The sequence below is a fragment of the Tachypleus tridentatus genome, chromosome 13 (assembly GCF_004210375.1).
Source record: "Tachypleus tridentatus isolate NWPU-2018 chromosome 13, ASM421037v1, whole genome shotgun sequence".
Taxonomy (NCBI): domain Eukaryota; kingdom Metazoa; phylum Arthropoda; class Merostomata; order Xiphosura; family Limulidae; genus Tachypleus; species Tachypleus tridentatus.
The window spans coordinates 91,712,074-91,724,154 of record NC_134837.1 but is presented as its reverse complement, the minus strand read 5'-3'; positions in this window follow the sequence as shown (position 1 = coordinate 91,724,154).

Here is a 12,081-nt window from a genome sequence, read left to right as displayed (position 1 = left end):
TTTCAGTAATTTACTGCTGCATTGGCTTTTTTTTTTACACCTAACCACCCAATAAAAGTAACAAATGTACAATAAATAACAAATATTGTGATGGTCATAACATCTGTGTGTTAGAACTGAAAAGTCTTCTAAAAAAATATGGTGCGATGATGTTTCGTTGTGACAATATTTTGAAGAGTTAGGCGGAGTTTGGAGTGTAAGTCCAGTTCTGTTAGAACATGTATTGTTAGCTAACTACAGGAAACAAAATGTAAAGTTTTTACCAAGGATTGTATCGTCATAGATTTAATGATCGTCTTTCAGTAATATCACAGAGTTATGTAATAAAGAAAAGCATCAAAAATCAAACTTATCATAAAGGAATAATAATACTTTTACGATAACACAATACAGATTAACAATGTAAACAATGTAAGCAGTAACATCTTGTTAGGTCTTTATAACACATGTGTATGTTCTTCAACAGCCTGTTGTCCACAAATGTTTGCTAGAAAAATGATGCATGCAAGATAGACAAGAGCGAAACACTTAGCTTAAGTCGCCACTTTTCGACATTTATGAGCGCTACTTAAACACAAACTATTAAAAATTGCAATGTATATATATATGGAATAATGCTATAAGCAGCGGTAATAAATACGTAATACAAACTCATGAAGTCATATAATTATAAGAATAAAAAGGACAAAGGATCACTTCCGTCATCTGAATGGGAAATCTACTGTGGTAACTCTCCAATTTCAAACTTAGCTGAAATATAATTGCGGAAGTTCACATAGGGACAACAAACTTGTGAAACGATGTGAAGCAGCAAAATATGAGATGTTTCATGTGACAGTTTCCAACTAATGTGCTAGAAAATGCACGTGTTTTAGCTTCCTACTAGCGTATACATTTGGAAAACACGTGATTTTTTTAGTGGTAGAAAGAGAAGAACTTAGAAATTTTTACATCACAATAAAATTAAAGAGAATATCTTAAATTTTAAAAAAACTCTGTTGTTTTTGATAAATTCCTGTGAGACATCACATCACAGTATATATTACATGCAGTGGAATCTTAACAGGGATTTATATCTTGAGAAAACAACCAACAATAGATATCTAGCCTTGTTTACTTCATTTTTTGCGATCACTATTTGTATATTCTAGATTTGGTTTGGTTTTTGGAATTTTGCACAAAGGAACTCGAGGGTTATCTGTGCTAGCCGTCCCTAATTTTGCAGTGTAAGATTAGAGGGAAGGCAGCTAGTCATCACCACCCACTGCCAACTCTTAGGCTACTCTTTTACCAACGAATAGTGGGATTGACCGTCACATTATAACGCCCCACGGCTGAAAGGGCGAGCATGTTTGGCGCGACGCGGGCGCGAACCCGCAACCCTCGGATTACGAGTCGCACGCCTTACGCGCTAGGCCATGCCAGGCCTTGTATATTTTAAATTATCAACTTTTAATTATATATTAACTTTCTGAATCCACACCAGAGGGTAAGTATACGCCTAAAGTAAGATATAACCCCATTAAGCATGCATAAAAAACAGAAAACTAGTAGGAAAATAACTTTTTTAAGTAAAACAAATAAGTCTAAAACAATGCTTTAAATTATGTATTTTCAAAAAATTATTTACTGAGCTAGGTGACTTTGTATCTGAGATTTTGTGTAAACGCGTTTAACACGCATTTATTACAAAGGCACCCGCTCATAAGAACCTCTCAACTATTGTGTATTTATTATCACATAAATCAACTTTTAAGTTAGTCGTGGACATTCGCAGCGTTTCATATAGGTTACCTGTCTAGGTTACGGTGAAAAAATTTTTTGTAAGTTTGTGAAAATTTGGTTGTGGTTACAATGATGAAATCACTTATTTCCCTCATTATCAACAATTTGGGTTGTCTTAATTAATGTAAAAAGAAGGTTTTAAATGTTGACTCCATCCTTCAGTCATCACTGAAAATTTTAAAAAATTAATAAAATTTATAATCTTATAAAATACAAACTTTGTAGACATTTGTTAAAAGTTAATGTTACTTATAAGTTGATTTCTTATCATTGGATTATGTACGAATGATAATGACGTTAATATTTTCATAGTCACTTGAATTCCGAAAAAATAAGTAACATCTTATTAAATTACTTTATAGTTGCTGTAGAGGTGAAGAAATTAAACAGAGCAACAACATAGAATTAAAAAAGGTGAAATTGAGGAAGAAGAACTAGAGGAAATCATAAAATTTAAAAATTCGAAAGAACAGTTGATGATAGTCTCTTTTCCAGTCGAGAGGACTGTGATTTGTGACTTAGAGAAAGAAAATCTACTTAGGTCCTGCAACAGAAACTTATGGTGTAAAAGTAATTTGTCACTGGATGAAACACCATTAGAATTTGACACAACAGCACAAGTTCATCAAGTTCAAGGACCACAGGATTACATATTCTCTGAATTATTTGTTATCAGTCCAAGAAAAACAGGACAGTTATTTCTTCCAAAACGGTTTGTTTCCAGTATCACCAACTGACGGAAACTTAAAGGACAGCGACCTAACAAACATAATGGGTAATATGATTTTAAACAGTTATAGTTTTTATAATACTCTGTGAGCTGGACGTGACCTAAACGTTTGTGTCAGTAGATGTGGAATCGAAGGATTCAAGATTCTGCTGAACACGGTCTACACTTCCAGCTGTGGATACATTATAAAGTAGGAGAATCATTCCTTATTCGTTTCAAACACACATACAACATGTCAGTGGCAGATGTTACTGACTACCATGTAGTGTCTTTTTATTAATTTGTTAAGTATATTCAAGGATTAATTTCAAGAACTTTAGAACTTGTAAATCTCACTTTAAAAGTTACGTTGTGTTTCAGTTGAGTGAATTATTTTGATGGCTTTAAGTAATGAGAGGTATTTATTTTTATATTTTCAAACTATAGAAGCTGGAAATTTATATGATCGAAGAAAACTGTATATGTATATAGTTGTTTATATATATTTATAAAACCCAATTTACTGTAGTTATTTGGGATGTTCCGTTATACGTTGTGATTAGCCTCTGTGTTTGCTAATTTTTTGATAGTTTCTTTCCAATGACATGATTAATTATAAGAATTTAACCCCAACCTGTTTCTATAGGTTTTATGGACTGTCATCCAAATACGTATAATTCGGCATAATATCATAACTATTTCTCAATTGATTATGACTAATTCAGATTTGTAAAACACATAATATATAAAAATAAATGTAAGTAAAATAATCTAAGGAAGATATTATAGACCAGTGTTATGACTATAGTCTCTACTTTATAAATTAATTAAAACAAGTTACACGCTCATATTTCTATAAAGAGAGTAACGATAGGTAACTGAAAGCACGCTATAAACTTGTGCTTAACGTATGGAACTCTCGATATGTCGTCCAGCTTCCGTTAACAAATATATATATAAAAAAAAAACACAACACTTTGGGGACTTGGGTTTATAATAAATATCACAAACAAATCTTACTGTTCTATTACAGTAGTCTTAGAGTTAACGGTGTCTGCTGTTGATTAGCTAACTGGCTTCCCTAACCTTTAAATTTGAGATGGTTAGCACAGAGAACATTGGTTTGTGTAGGTTTGAACAAATGTACAAACCAAATTGACCTTCAACATACAACCACTGGACGTAGAGACATGGAGCTGATTTGTCTGTCTCGGATATACATCACTGAACACGATGTCGGTTCAGTTTGTAAAACTCCTGTGGAGTAATAAACACTATGTGACTTAAATAACCTTTCACGGATAACAATACCAGTTGTGTTAGAAACATACATAAAGAAAGTATGAAATCATGAACAAAATAATCTGATTTCTCTTATTTTGGTATAAACGACTCTTTGCAGCCTTAATCTGTCTATTAACAGTCATTATTTAATGATTGAATGTTTCATACAACACTTGACATTTCACTTGATTTAGTTCTTTAAAATGCATAAGACTTTCCTATTTTAAAATTCCAAAATAACTTAAAACAAATTTCAAACATTTCGGATTTTATGTGTTTTGTTTTCACTCGGTCAAAAAGATAGATATTTCACTGTTTATTTCATCATTTGACTTCAGAAAATGATCATACAGCATTTTTTCATTGAAAAGTCGTTCTTTACCTAAGTTGGAAATACAAAACTATACTCACGAAGTTGTAACAGTATATGAAGGGTGTTGTTGTTCACCTGTTAAACTTGCTTATAAAACACTTAATTGACGGTGTAGTGATTTGTTAAGTCATTACACAAGTATCACTTGTTTTTCATTGTTCTAGCAAGTGGGTTATTCTTTGTTTTGTATTTCCACATAACGAAGAAAATTGAAGCTCAATGATATTAGTGTTGTCTGCCTCTTTTTGGTATTAGGCCTAGAACACTCGAGTTGTGATACTGATACTGACGTAATCGTTTAATGGCTAGAGTATATGAACTAGTGCAACAAATGTATCTTAAATATAAATTATAATCTTCAAATTTGATGATTACTATCTCGACTGGAAAATATTTGACAACGGTTTGTTTCTTTAGAATTAACCACAAAACTACACAATGGGCTGTCTGTGCTCTGAACAGTATGGGTATCGAAACCCGATTTCTAGTGGTGTGAGTCCGCACATGTGCCACTGGGGGACATTTTGCAACGGACTATTCCTTATCGGTTATCCAAAAGATAACTCTCACTTAGTTATGAATCCAGTTGTTACAACCTGATACTATTCTTATTTGTTGTTCACAAAACACATACGCTAAAGCGGATATCTGTAATTCACCTTCGCATGTGACGTCTGTGTTCTCTGTGTCTTATTTCTCATATGTATTATATATCTTGTTTTTGTTCCTTCAGTACGGATTCTGTCGAGTTAGGTAGTAAAATGCTGATCCTCGTTTGTGCCAAAAATTGTAAATGAAATTACTAGCCTATTTAATATCAGGCCATTCCCTTAAGTAATGTCTGATTTTATGTTCAAAAAAAGGAGAAAGGATATCAAACGCTTTTAATGTTATTCAATCAGTATGTTCCATTATTATTAATTACTTCCTGCCTAGCTCTTCAATCTTTGCTGATGTGATCCTTGCTGTATGGGGCTGTGCATTATCCTGGTGTAAAACAACACCTTAACGATTGATTAAAGCAGGCCTCTTTCCTTTCAGTGCAACATTCAAGCGCTCTAACTGTTGACAGTAGAAGTCTGATATAATCGTTATATCGAGTGGCTGCAACTCAAAGAGGGTCACATCATCAATATCCCACCAAACTTTAACAAGAATTTCCAAGGGTGAAGGTCCATATTGTGCTTGCTTTATCCAGCTTACCTGCACTGAGCTATAAAGCATTATATGCCCAATGTGCTCCTCAGAAACATCCATCTTCATAAGGGTTTTTTGATTAATGATGTACATTTGTGTACACGTCCTGATACGTATTTTAATCATTAAGGCCTTCTCGAAAAACAAATAGTGATGCACTTTTTCTTTTAAGTTTTCTGACATTACTTGTGTGATGAATTATGAATTACAAGTGAATTACAAATATCATCTTTAACGTTTATCAATACGGAACAAGTCATAAATTACTTTGGGATGAAATGCCTTTATTACACCTACAAGAAACTAAAAAAGAAAGAGACTGTTTAAAAACGACAGAAATCATCAAACTAAACGATCTGATTAAATCGTTATAATGACAATAACAACATCAGCCGTATTTGATAAGGTCTGTTAATTGTTCATACACTTGATATTCATTTATTCAATACATGGCAGGAACTTCATTATGAGATTTTCCGCCATTGTTCGTCCCTTTCAAAATAGTGGTGTGTGCTGTAGCTAAAGTTTTAGTGTTTTAACATACTAAATGATGATTGTACTAACATGGCAGATTTGAAGAGTCCTCAAGAAGTAAGAAGGAGTCAAGAAAGCTTGAATGAATAAGGCAGAACTAGAGACCCTTGTTTAACAGATGAAACGGTCCCTGTGGGGCATAGACTCCTTCAGGAAGGCAGGGATCTATAAATCTATGTAATTTTTGCTGTTGGGGAAGCGGAAACAGAAGGCGAAGGTGAGAAACATAACATTAGTTTCTCAGGAGATCAAGTTACACAGTAATGTGTCGTGCGACCAAAACAATCTGCTGTTAGACAACTGTGTGTTGTTCACGGGAGAGAGTTTTGCGATATTCTACCTTCTTTACCTCTGAATATGGGGATCTAAACTGATGCATACTTCCAGTGGAAATGTCTTATTGGACTCTCATGTCACATACCAAATTTCTAGAATATCCATAAAGAAATACCTGAGATATAATATCTTCAATTTTGATTGAATTTATTCCCTTTTTTGTCCGCCCACCAAAAATACTAAATCTTTATTCGATAGAGAAAGATACTTATCTTTATGTTTGTTTTCCACATAAGATAGATTGATAATTTTTTTCAAACTACAATTAAGAGTTCTTTTGACATAAGTATAAACCACTTGTACAAAGTTATCCAACAAAAACCGCTGAAACTGAACAAAACATTTGCGCATAACAACACAAAAAGTCACGTGGGCTATCGGCTAACATTGTGAATACAGCTTCAATTAAAAGTAAAAGTGAACTGTTTTTAATTTGCTGTCATTTAGGTTAAATATGGCTCATTCAGAACAGTAAAACTATAAGATGAAAGAGCCATCTGATACATAAGGTTTCTTAAGCCAATCAAATTAAATTAACAGTTTCTAACTCAAGTTTTCAATGGAATTATACGGGTGGATGGTTATTATTGATTATTTCTTACCAATTTTACGAAATTATCCAGCATAAAGAGGGTATATTGTCACGTGAGATTCATTTAAGCAGTTAGCATAAATAATGATGCTTGAAATGGCTTTGTGGATTACATATGTAGATGACAAGAAACTGTTAATCTAAATTTCATAGCTTTACTATAAAGGAACATTATCTTAGAGAGGAAAATTAACACCACACGTTTTAAAGACTCCGGTTGGTGCGGTATAATAAATGTATGTGTGTATATGTGTTTTTCTTATAGCAAAGCCACATACTGAGCCCACCGAGAGGGATCGAACCCCTGATTTTAGCGTTGTAAGTCCGTAGACTACCGCTGTACTGGCAGGGGGCTATAATAAAGGTCATCTGAACCTAAACACAATATGGATTAATATCCAGTGTCATTTTCTTACATGCTCTGGTTTGTTGAAGTGTATTGTTAATTACTCATGGTGTCCAATTAAAACCATCTTAGGTGTAAAAAACAAACGAATTGAGTGTACGACTCAGAGGAATGAGTTACAAACAAAAGTGGTTGTGTCCTGTTGATATAGTTGAATCTTTAGTTTCTTGACGGTCGATCTTGGTGGAATTCTTCTGTTTGTTTGGGGAAACTGGTTGGTAGTGGACGAAGTGGGAAAAGATGGCAACTGGGTGGGAGCTCTGCACGCATTTGTCCAGACTTGACCTATACCTATATCCTGCCGCCTGATGACACCATTTTCTTTATATTTAATTTGTTTGTCCTTTTTCTTTTTAACAAATCTTTCGTTTCTCAACTACTGTAGAATGAAGACATGTTAGAACTGAGTTCTGTAATTTGAAATAATTTTATTATTCGATTTTTCAGTAGGATTTATCCTCAGTACTTGCCTTGTTGAAGCGATGACATTACACTGACAGAGGGACAACCAATGACTCCTGATCACCTGGATTAGAACAGGATTAGAATCCATTGTTCAGAACATTACTTCGAACTGCACTTCACAAAGTACACAGAGTCGCCACCAGAAAACAACAAAGTCGATGGTTTTTAAACAGTCATGAAGAAAGAAGACAGCACTAGAAAATAATGTTTCTGATAGTAATAATAAAAAAAGTAATAAGACAAATTACTACTCTCATTCAGAATAACACAGATTGTCACTGAAATAAGAAAACTGTTCGGTGAATAATATTTCAATTAAGTCTTACGATATAATTTTTTTTTTTGCTTTTATTGATTTTCACGCAAAGCTACTCAAGGACTATCTGCGCTAGCCACCCCTAATTTTACAGTGTAAGACAAGAGGGGAGGCAGCTAGTCATCACCACCCAACGAATAGCGGGATTGACCGTCACATTATAACGCCCCCACGGCTGAAAAGGTGAACATGTTTGGTGCGACGAGGATGCGAACCCGCGACCCTCAGATTACGAGTCGCACGCCTTAATCGAACTGGCGATACCGGGCCACGAAATAAGGGATTCTTCTTAATTGTGTTCCACTTAAGAATATGCACACAATTTAGCCCACTGGCCAAACACTGTCTTCTGTGGCAAAGCCATAACACACAATCCCAAGAACACCACAAACAGCCATCGTTATCAAAAATGTCGTATTTAATATCGAAGATAACGAAATCACCGACGAGCTTAAAACAATTTGTTACAGTACCACAAAGTAAAGTAGAGTGAATCACTTCTTTTAAAACAAAACAAAAAACACTACTTGTTGAAGTAACCATTCAGAACCAAGAGGAACACGACAAACCACTAAAAGACGATTACACACTGTTTGTAAAAAAATTTCTTCATGTAACCTGCAAAAACACAAGCAAGATAAATTGTCAAATGTTACAGCTGCCAAAAATTTGGATACATTAAACCATACTCTATTGCTTCCCCTACATGTGTTAAATGTGCTGCCCAACACGAAGTAGTCTAGTCCCGAATGAATAAGACAAGGTTATTTGTGCTAATTGTACGGGTCAAAACGCCGTTAATTTTAGAGGTTTTCCCGTCTTTGAACATATATATATATGTTTGTATAAAACACACAACCCCATCCATTCATGACATAATTTCAAATTATTCAAACAATAACTCTAACCACTTTTAGAAACATCAACCATGGTCACTTCAACACCACCACAACAGAGAAACATGCAACAATGTCCCAACCCTGCTTCCTTAACTAAAACTACAGCAATAACAAAAAGAAAAAACAACAAAGCCACTAACATCAACATCACCAGCTAACAACAAAACAACCACACAAACACACCCATCACGACAAACAGGCCCGATATGGCCAGGTGGTTAATGCACTCGACTTGTAATCCGAGGGTCACGGGTTCGAATACCCGTCGCACCAAACATACTAGTTCTTTCAACCATGGGAACGTTAAAATGTGACGGTCAATCCCACTAGTCGTTGGTGAAAGATTAGCTCAAATGTTAGCGGTTGGTGGTGATAATTAGCTGTCTTTCATCTGGTCTTACACAACTGAATTAGGGACGGATAGCGCAGATAGCCTTCTTGTAGCTTTGCGCGAAATTCAAAACAAACACTACAAACACCAGTGATAACACATTTAAGAAACTTTTAACGTTAGTAGAGCTCTGTAGCTTTCCTTGATTTTTATTACAAACTGAACTTTCACAAAACATTTGTTAAACAGTCACTTCTACATACAAAAGTCAAACCACACCACATATTATTTAGAATTAAAACACAAGAAAAAAATCCTGCAACAAGCTATTATAACATCATAACTAGAAAATTATCAATAGAGAAACTAAATACTGATATAAAATCACTTAAATATTCAGTTTCCGGTCATGACGAGATAAGAAACAAAATTTTTCTATGACACAAAATGCCTGTCATGTTTATTGTTTTTAACATTCTACTAACATTCTATTGCTTAGGAATACAGACAAAATTTCTGGCCTAAGATATTGTATGTTTTGCTGTTAATAAAATTATTCCTAATATTATAAATCGTCCTTTACCTCTTTATTATTGTATTATTAAAATGTAATTTCTTACTTAAAAAAATATAAACAAGATATAGTGTGTTTTGCTATTAATAAAATTATTCATAATATTATAAATCGTTGTTTACTTCTTTATTATTATATTATCAAAATGTACTTTCTTACTCAAGAAATTATAAACAAGATACAGTATGTTTTGCTATTAATAAAATTATTCCTTATATTATAAATCGTTGTTTATCTCTTTATTATTATGTTTTACAATGCACTTTCTTACTCAAGAAATTATAAACAAGATATAGTATGTTTTGCTATTAATAAAATTATTCTTATATCATAAATTGTTGTTTATCTCTTTATTATTATGTTATCAAAATGTACTTTCTTGCTTGCGAAATTAGAAACAATTACAAAAATAAAATAAACGAATAAAACAAGTCAAACACGTTATAAAATTATTGAAAATAACAGTTTAAAATGTTATCACATTAACAATGTAACTAGTGCAAGAGAATCTTTCATTCTAATTCGTTTCTTAATTTTATCAGCATTTCATTATGCTGATAATAGCACTTTATTGTGCTATAGTGTCATACCCTAAAATAAATATATTAGTAGAACTGCGTTTTTAGCAGCATTTTCATTCTTCTCTAATTTTTCGCTTCTTACATAAACTTTTATGAACAGTTTTATCTTTACCAGGCTGTAGTGCAGTAGAATAACTTCGTTCGGTACAGTTAGTAATAACGTACATGTTTTCCTGTGTGATAGTATGTGACGTTTGGACTTGTGTGGTAAACCTTCCATCTATACTTGGTAGGCTGGACGTTTATTTTATCACCAATTAGATTGTTCATCAAAAAATAATCTTTGAACAAAAGATAAAAAAACGAAACAATTAAAAGTTGGTGCTGAAATTTGAAAAGCTATTTTTTCTTCTTGTGTTTTTTGCGCATAGTTACACAATGAGTTATGGGTTCTCTGATAACCATCGGAAATTGAAACTCATATTTTAGCTTTGTAATTCCGTAAACTTACTGCCGATAGTCTTAAAATGAAAGATCGCTATCTATTGAGTATCCACATTTCGAAGCAGATGATACAGGTGGCAAAGTTTAATAAAAGGTGTTACTGGCTGTAATTTAATAGGGCAACTAAGTAACACAACTCATCGACAACTCTTGGAACAATCTACTCGAATAATTAGATTAGTTGTAACTTTATGACGTTCTCACATTTAAAAACGCGAACTTGTTCGGTGAAGGAATTCGACTTTGCAGCCAGCAGATTATGAGTAAAGTGCCCCTAACACCTAACTCAAAGAAACTATTTCACTTGGTGTTTTGCGTGTTTCAGAAATTATATATACTTAGAATCGAATAAATAAAGTATTTTTTGAACCTCATTATTCGTATGTGGCACTTTCACATAGTTTAAAAACTGTTGAAAATTCCAAATATTAACACTTGAATAAAACAATTATCTACCAATATCACAAAAGTTAATTTTGAGTTAATAATGACAAACACCTTCATATAAAAACGCCCATTTTCATTACAAATAATTTAAATATAACTAACGATTTACTACTACAAATTATATTTTATTAACATAGATCTCAACGAAGCAAAATATTATTCTGTTTTTATTTTATAACTTCAGAAACATCAAATAAAAAGCCAAAATAAAGTTAGGAAGGATTTCATTAAATATGTTTTATTATTTGTTTTCATAAAAAAAGTATAAAAATACACTAGTTTTTCATAAATTTTATGATTTAAGTTTTTGTTTGAAAACCAAAGAAACCTGATGAATGTGTTTGTCATGAGGATTAAAGCTTCGCAATAAATTATCTCTGCTGTTCTCACCAGTGTTTTGTAGTATAAGCCTTCAGGGCCCGGCATGGCCTAGCGCGTAAGGCGTGCGACTCGTAATCTGAGGGTCGCGGGTTCGCGCCCGCGTCGCGCTAAACATGCTCGCCCTCCCAGACGTGGGGGTGTATAATGTGACGGTCAATCCCACTATTCGTTGGTAAAGAGTAGCCCAAAAGTTGGCGGTGGGTGGTGATGACTAGCTGCCTTCCCTCTAGTCTTACACTGCTAAATTAGGGACGGCTAGCACAGATAGCCCTCGAGTAGCTTTGTGCGAAATTTAAACACAAAACAAAGAAACAAAACAAAAAAAAGCATGAAAATACACTATTAATGTAATTGTTTGCTTTACGGAATTTTCCACGAAAATTTCAGAGATCATAGTAAACCAGAAGGGAAGACCTCAAAATTGTAA